The sequence below is a fragment of the Chiloscyllium plagiosum genome, unplaced genomic scaffold (genome assembly GCF_004010195.1).
Source record: "Chiloscyllium plagiosum isolate BGI_BamShark_2017 unplaced genomic scaffold, ASM401019v2 scaf_280, whole genome shotgun sequence".
In the NCBI taxonomy this organism is placed as follows: domain Eukaryota; kingdom Metazoa; phylum Chordata; class Chondrichthyes; order Orectolobiformes; family Hemiscylliidae; genus Chiloscyllium; species Chiloscyllium plagiosum.
The window spans coordinates 107,120-115,646 of record NW_025215376.1 but is presented as its reverse complement, the minus strand read 5'-3'; positions in this window follow the sequence as shown (position 1 = coordinate 115,646).

The following is an 8,527-nucleotide window of genomic DNA, read 5'->3' as shown; positions in this document are numbered from 1 at the left end:
AATCTACAAGAAAACAGTGTCCACCCGAGTTGCTTGTTTTCTATTCGTCAGACCTTTTTTTTTAGATTTAGATTACTTTACAGTGTGGAAACAGGCCCTTCGGCCCAACAAGTCCACACCGACCCGCCGAAGCGTAACCCACCCCTACCCCTACATTTACCCCTTACCTAACACTACGGGCAATTTAGCATGGCCAATTCACCTAACCTGCACATCTTTGGACTGTGGGAGGAAACCGGAGCACCCGGAGGAAACCCACGCAGACACGGGGAGAACGTGCAAACTCCACACAGTCAGTCGCCTGAGGCGGGAATTGAACCCGGGTCTCTGGCGCTGCGAGGCAGCAGTGCTAACCACTGTGCCACCGTGCCGCCCACCATTGTAAAGCAATGGATAAAATGTCTTTCACTGAAGCAGAGAAAGGCAACATCTTGAGAAATCACATTGAATAATTAACATAAAATGGTGCTCCGTTCATCTTTAATAGTTATTAGACATTTTGTGAGGATTTGGCGAGCCCATTTTCTTACGTGAACTAAACGGCAGGCGAACATACAGTAGCTCACAATGTTACATGACTCTCAAGGTGGGAAATTGCTTGGCATACCCACAGCATAGAGAATTGGTTCGTAAATTGCACACAGCAAAACCAGATAGTGGTTCAAGCATGTTCGGTCAGAAGTGACGATTACTCAGCAACCACAGAATCATTGGGTGGTGTTGGAAAACGCTCAGGAACACCATTCAATCGACCATTCCATGATATCAGTACCACTCAATTTCAAAAATGTATGTATCAGTTCTTTTCATCATATGCTTCTGATTGAGTTGTCCCACACTGGCAATCCTTGGAAGGGGGAAGGGGAAGCAAATCCCTTGTTAGGAATAATTAAAATCAGTAAGTATGCGTTGTCGATGAAACAATATTAAATGTAACCAATAAAGCATTTTTTACAAAATTCTATCCTCTGCAAAGTTTATCCTGGTGTTCGCCCTAGCTTTCGAAAGATTCAGCCAAAGTAAAGGGTAGCCTCTGCTTATGTTCAAAGCCAACTCAATGGTGAACATTATTTTTCTCTTAATAATGTAATTGTCTTTGAGCGGTTAGCACACATGGTAACCTAGATGTGTAGAGGCAATTCTGAGTAAAAACGCACAAGTTCAATTTCACCAAAATGTTATGATGCAAATCCTCTCCCCTGTCTTATCTATTGCCTGAACCCTGGCAACCCTCAGGTTAAAACCACCACCAGTCATGTCCCTCTAACAAGAGAGTCCGTTGACACTCCATCAATATAATTCAGATGATAATATGCGCATTGCTATGTTTCAACTGGTAGCACTTAAACAGAATTATTTCGGCTTTATGTGTCCAATATGCTTGAGTGAGATGTGAGAATATGTCAAGACGTTTTTTCCTGTCATGATTAGATTAGGTTCCCTACAGTGTGGAAAAAGGCCTTTCTGCCCAACCAGTCCACACTGACCCTCCGAAGAGTAACCCACCCAGACCCATTTCCCTCTGACAAAAACACCCAACCCTCTAAAGCAATGATTCTTGTGGGAAAATTCTGATATGTGCAGTTTATTTCTTTGAAACATCTGGAAGAAAATAATGATTCCCAGTATCGTCTGTGAAATAGAAACATATGTCAAGAGAAATCAATGTCTTTAAAACTCCAGATCTCTGGGATGAGTCTTATGTTAATGTTAGAACATAGAACATTACAGCGCAGTACAGGCCCTTCGGCCCTCGATGTTGCGCCGACTCGTCATACTAATCTGAAGCCCATCTAACCTACACTATTCCATGTACGTCCATATGCTTGTCCAATGGCGACTTAAATGTACTTAAAGTTGGTCAAGAGACTTCAATGGAAATTAGAGAAATCCAAGCAAATCTCAGTGTCAGAGTGAGATCAAATGTACAACGTATACTGACAGCTGCATATAACATTTTATTTCCTTGAATCATCACCATCATGCAGGACAAGAATGGACCTTTGCAGTGCAATGGATGTTAATATTTTACTAGCCAACAAAAAATGATGTCCAATGTGTGAGATGACACGCTAAATAATTTCTTGCCCATGCACTGGGACAGTTGCACTTTGTTTCTGAATACAATATGGGGTGAGATTATCTTAATTGATCATAATTCTCTCATATATTTATCAACATTCCAATTCACCCATTTACTTCAATTTTTCCAATACGCATTCAGCTCAGGAAAAATATAGCTTCTGTCCACATAGAAACACAGAGCATAGAACAGTACAGCCCACAAATAGGCTCTTCGGCCCGCCATGTCCTGGATGACCATGATACCATTCTAAACGAATCTCATCTCAAGTCATAGTGTTCGAAAGCACGGAAACAGAACCGTAGGTCCAACTTGTCAATGCCGGCCAGGCATCCAAAACTGAATCAGTTCAATTTGCATTGATTTGCCTCATATAACCCCCGGAATTTTTCATATTTATATAACTACCGAAATGTATTTTAAATGTTGTAATTGTAACCGCGTGGATCACTTCCACTGGTAGATCATTCCCACGCAGGCATCATCCGCTCTGCAAAAAAAAATTGGTTTGATGTTCTTTTAAATCTTTTCCCTCTCACATTAAAACTATGCCCATTAGCTTTGGAGTGCTTTCACATGCTTTGTATGCCTCCATTCCTTACTCGTTCACGTGTCTGCAACTGCAACATCCATAGCTTCCTCTTCGACCCTCTGTTCTCTTTGATCTGTTCACCTCAACATTCTCCCTTTTAAACTAACCACACAACCCTTTTCTAAGGTGTAATTTTCCACCCCTTTTTTCAACCTGTGCCTTCCTTGGTAACTTCGTGTTCTGTCTCAACTTTGGTTGATGATACCAGCCCTTCGAAGTTACCCTTCTTAAATTGTCATTTGTGTGATAAGGCAGAGAATGGTGGTTGAGCATTTATCACCCTTTCATGCTGATCATCTTGTACTCAACTTTCCAAAAGAGGTTAATGCATAGCGTTCGGGAACAGGCACACTGTTGGGTTTGATTTAATGCCGCTGTGCTCTGCAGTAATACAGTCGGCGTGGGTCCTGAGACAAAAACATAATGTGCTGGCAAATCTGATATGACTCTTCTTCAGAATTGGGAACAATAGAGCAGCAGTTCAGAAAAGTCATAGTCAACTTGAAACAGTAACTTTTTTTCCTCTACAGATTATGTTGATCTGCTGAGTTTTTATATAAATTATTGATTTGATTTCAGATATCCAACATCTATGTGAAAATGTTCCATTACACAAGAAACTGATGCAATGCAAATGGATGAATCATTTTTTTTTTCTCAGAACAGCATCAATAGTTTTATGTTATTATTTTGCACATTGGAGATAAAAAAAACTGTGACTTGTGATGCAACCAAACAAGACATTAGTCATTTCAACGTTTAATCCCTTTATTAATGATTGAACTGAATGAATGGAGTAGAAGAATGGATGAAGGGGAGGAGGGAGATGCACAGTAGTGCTTGAAAATGACACGAGATTACTATCACAGTGATTAGTTCCACTGGGCACGAGGGCTTTCAGGGCTGAGGCAGATCACAGGCCAAGTAAAAATTACATCTTCACACATTCTGATGTTTAGTTCAAAATATTGCCATAAAAAAATATGGAATTGTGGTATAGAATCATCAATTAAGTTTTAACAAACAAAATATCATCTGCTGAATGCAGTTAATACATTGACAGAGTTACCATAAGCCCTTTATGCTTTCAGTACAGAGAGATGACTAATGGTGATTTTAAATGAAGGTGTTACAGATCTCAGACAAGGTGGGGGAATGAGAACTTGGGCACTTTGTGGTAAGCTCAGCGGGTGCAGAAATCAAATTCACACTGCTGGTAGTACTCTCCATCATAAACTAGCTATGCAGCAAACTGGCCAACTGGCCATCTATCGAAAAATAAGATTCAAGTCCTTAGCAAGAGCACGTGTTGTTCCATTTCTGTAAAATATATAGAGGCAAGGCAGTTCTTATGAATTTGCTTTTTAAAATAATTGCTGATTTTGCTAAATTCGATGTTATTTACTGTACAATGTTATTAAGTTGCATCATTACTAATGAGCGTTTCTTGTAGTTTCTAAGTCAACTCAGTTGCAGAAAAAAGATGAAAGTGAGCTGTTCAGTACTCATTTACCATAACGCTATGAACCAGGCCAGACCCCCTCAAAACATTTTAAGAAGATAGCCCAGACCTTCATATTTCTCATTGTTTTAGGCAGATGTAAGGTGGATACCCCCGGAGTGATGCAGCTGGTCAAACGACATCCCATGCAACTTAACAATAGAGTTGTTCTAATTTCTTGTAACGCCCCCATAAACATTCCTACTATTGTTAACAAATACTGGCTCCCACTTTTTGTTTTAGGTAGGGGTCCTACACAATCAATGAAGGCTCTTGTAAAAGGTTCCTCAAATGCAAGAAGGGAATTAAATGTAAGGGTTTTATTACTACTTGTGGTTTTCCAATGACCTGACATACATGAAATGTCTAGCAAAATTCAACTACATCCTTGCACAGTCCAGTCCAGTAAAAAGGTTTTGCATTTTACCTTGAGTTTTTCTTAACTTTTTCTTAAGTTAGCCTTATGACCTTCACGGAGATCTATTTTTCCCTTAATACTTCAGGTTTCCCATTTGCTCAATTTCTATCTCTCTTGGATTGAAATTGATGTTGGAAGCCAAACTTTGATTTCAGGACCAAGTCATTATCATCAGCCATTTCAGCTGCTTATCTTGCTGCTTTAACTCTCTGTTCTTCCACAGGAATTCTCACTACCTCAGGAAGTGAATTTATGTACTCCTCCAAAATAATCACCTCTCCTTGAGCATCATAGGTTTAGTCTATTTTTAATGCCCTTATCAGCCTATCAAAATTGTTTTGTTTGATCCTTTCAAACCCAGTGCATGTTTGACCAGTATCCCTCCTTAGATTAATGAACCGTTGTCTGTAGGATTCAGGCACAAGTTCACATGCACTTAAAATGGCTTCCTTCACCTCCTCATACTCCCCGGATAACTCCTCTCATAGTGATACAAATACCTCACTCGCGCTACCTACAAGCTTTGTTTCGATAAACAAAATCCACAAGGAAACTGGGCTGTTAATTTGTTTTGCCACCTTCTCAAATGAGATGAAAAAGGCTTCTACATCCTTCTCATCAAATTTCGAAAATGTGTAATATATGTAAACAGAACATCATCTGCCTTTGGGTACGATGTGTTCATGCATCGTTACTCTCTTCCTCGCTAGACTTACCTTCTTCCCTTTACACCAACCCTCTTAAACCAACCTTCCTATCTGAGTGCCGATTTCTGAAGTTCAAACTCTCTCCTTTTCTTTTTGCTTTCATTCTTTTCCCCTTTCTTCTGCTTGTAATCGTTATTCCAACAATTTTATTTGTTTTTCTGTTTTTCTTTTGCCACTGACTCAAGCTATTCAATTGAAGCTTAGACATCTCCAAAGATACTGATGGCATTTCCAGCAAATTTAAATGCTGAGTTATTGATGCAACGACCACCTTTTCGGAATTGCAGGCAATCTGAACTCCAGCTTGCTTGCCAATTCCAGTAGCTTTTCCTTGTTCACCTTTCGTGAAACCGCCAAAGTGACTTCTTCCACTCCCAGAAAGCTCTTGGTGACTAAAAGATCCATTGCTATACCAAGCATTGTTTAAAATGAGTATGGGGAAGTGAAGAAAGCCATTTTAAGTGCAAATGACTTCAACAACCAGAATGAAAGACACCAACATCTACCACTCGCTGTCCAACAACTCAAATCCCAAATTGGAACTACAGGATAAATCCTGAACCATTCCCCAATAAGATGTGGAACAGGCCAGATCCCTTCAAAACATTTGAAGAAGGTAGCTCAGGTCCTAAATTTTCTAGGTGTTTTAGGCAGATGTAAAAGTGAATATCCCAGGAATGCTGTGGCTGGTCAAACCAACTGGCTTCAAGTAAAATTGTATTTATTTGCACACCACCGAAGGAAACACAAACAACAGAAAACAGAATTTAGAATAACAATGGTTTAAAACCCAACAGACACAACATCCCATGCAAATGAACAAAGGAGATGTGCAAGGCTTTCAATGAATATCTGTCCTCTGTATTTACAATTGAGAAAGATGTGAAGACTTGGGAACTTGGGGAAGTTAGTGGTGAGATCTTAGCGACTGTCCATATCACAGTACAGGAGGTGTTGGATGTGTTAGAATGCACGAAGGTGGATAAATCTCCTGGTCCTGAGTAGATATATCCAAGAACACTGAAAGAGGCTACAGAAGAAACTGCAGGGACCCTGAATGATACTTTTTGCATCATCACTAGCCACAGTTGTGGCCCCAGAACATTGGAGTTTAGTGAATGCTGTGCAATTAATCAAGAAGTGTTGCAAAGAAAAACTTGGGAACTTTCGACCAACCAGCTTAACATCTGTGGTGGGTAAGTTATTTGAGACGATTCTGAAGGATAAGGTATACTTGCATTTGAAAGACAGGGGTTGATTAGCAGTGATCAGCATGGCTTTGTGATGGGAGATCATGCCTCACAAATTTGTTCGAGTTCTTTGATGAAGTGACCAGGAAGATGGAAGTGGGAAGGGCGGTAGATAGTCGAGAGAAAGTGAGGACTGCAGATGCTGGAGATCAGTGTCAGGAATGTGATGCTGGAAAAGCACAGCAGGTCAGGCAGCATCCGAGGAACAGGAGAATCAATGTTTTAGGCATAAGCCGTAGACATAGTCTATATGAATTTCAGTAAAGCTTTGGATAGGGTTTCGCATGGTAGGCGACTCTGGAAGATTAGATTAAATGGAATCCTCTTTGAGCTGGCAAATTGGAGACAAAATTGGCTTAATGATAGGAAGCAGATCAATAATGAAAGAATTCTTGTTGGACAGAAGGACTGTGACTAGTGAAGTGCCTCAGGGATTGGTGCTGGGCTCATTGTTGTTTCTTATTTATATCAATGATTTGGATGAGAATATATAAGGCATGGTCGGTAAGTTTGCTGATGACACTAAAATAAGTGGTCTCACGGACAGTGAGGAAGGATGTGAGAAATTCCAGCAGGACCTTGATCAGCTGGGGAAGTGGGCCGAGAAGTGACAAGTGGATTTCAATATAGGTAAGTGTGAGGTCTTGCATTTTGGAAAGTCAAACCAAGGTAGGAGTTTCATAGTGAATGCTCGGGCCTTAAGGAGTGTAGTTGAACAGAAGGATCTTGCAGTTCAGGTTCACAGTTCTATGCAAATGGAGTCACAGGCAGACAGGTCAGTGGAGAAGGGTTTTCACACACTGGCCTTCATCAGTCAGGGCACTGAGTGTAAAGGTTGGGAAGTTATGTTGCTGTTAGGATGTTGGTGAGGCAGTAATTAGAGTAAAGTGTTCAGTTTTTAAGAATATTATTAAACTGGAAAGAATGCAGAAGAATCCTGCTTGGTCTCCAAAAATCACACAACAGCAGGTATTAGTCCAAAAGGTTTATTTGGAAGTATTAGCTTTCGGAGCACAGCTCCTTCATCAGGCAGCTGTGATATCACTGTGCAGTTATTTCAGTGACTCCTTGCCTTGGCTCCAGAGGAAGGAAATATCGTCAATATATCTGATGTATGGTGTTGGTTGGAAGTCCTGTGTAGCAAAGTTTTTTTCATACTTGTGCATGGAAATGTTGGCATATTGGAGTACAAATGTGGTCCCCATGGCTGCTCTCTGTGTCTGGATGAAGAACTGGTTGTCAAACGGGAAAACATTGTGGCAGAAGATGAAGCAGACGATTTGTTGAACGGTGCTTGGAAATTTCCAGTCATCAGTATTGAGTACTGAGGCTGCTGCTACCTGATGAAGGAGCAGCCCTCCGAAAATTGTACTTCCAAATAAATCTGTTGGATTATATCCTGGTGTTGTGCGATTTTTAACTTTGTCCACCCCAGTCCAACACCGGCACTTCCACACCATTTTTTTTCTTTGCAGCATAGAAGATTGAAGTGGGACTGTATAGAGGTGCATAAGATTGTGAAAGGCATTTTTGGGTGAAGGCACTCAGTCTTTTTCCCGAGGTTGGGGAATTCAGGTGGAGAGGACATCAATTTAAGGTTAAGAGGAAAGAATGAAAGGGAATCTGAGGGGCAACTCTTTCACCCAGAGGGTGGTACGCAGATGGAATGAGCTGCCAGTGGAAGGTATTGAGATTGATACATTAACAGCATTTTAAAGGCATTTGGACAAATACATGGATAGGAAAGGTTTAGAAGGTTATGGGCCAATTGCAGGGAAATAGAGTTAGTGTGGATGGACATTCTGGTCAGTATGGACCAGTTTAGGCCAAAGGGCCTGTCTCCGTGCTGTAGGACTTTGTGCCTCTACGACTCTATGAGCTGTTCCAATTTCCTGCAACATCCCCATAAACACATCCCTTGGCAAGAACAGGTTAATTCAAACACAGTAGGGATATCAGACAGAGAGAAGATCAGC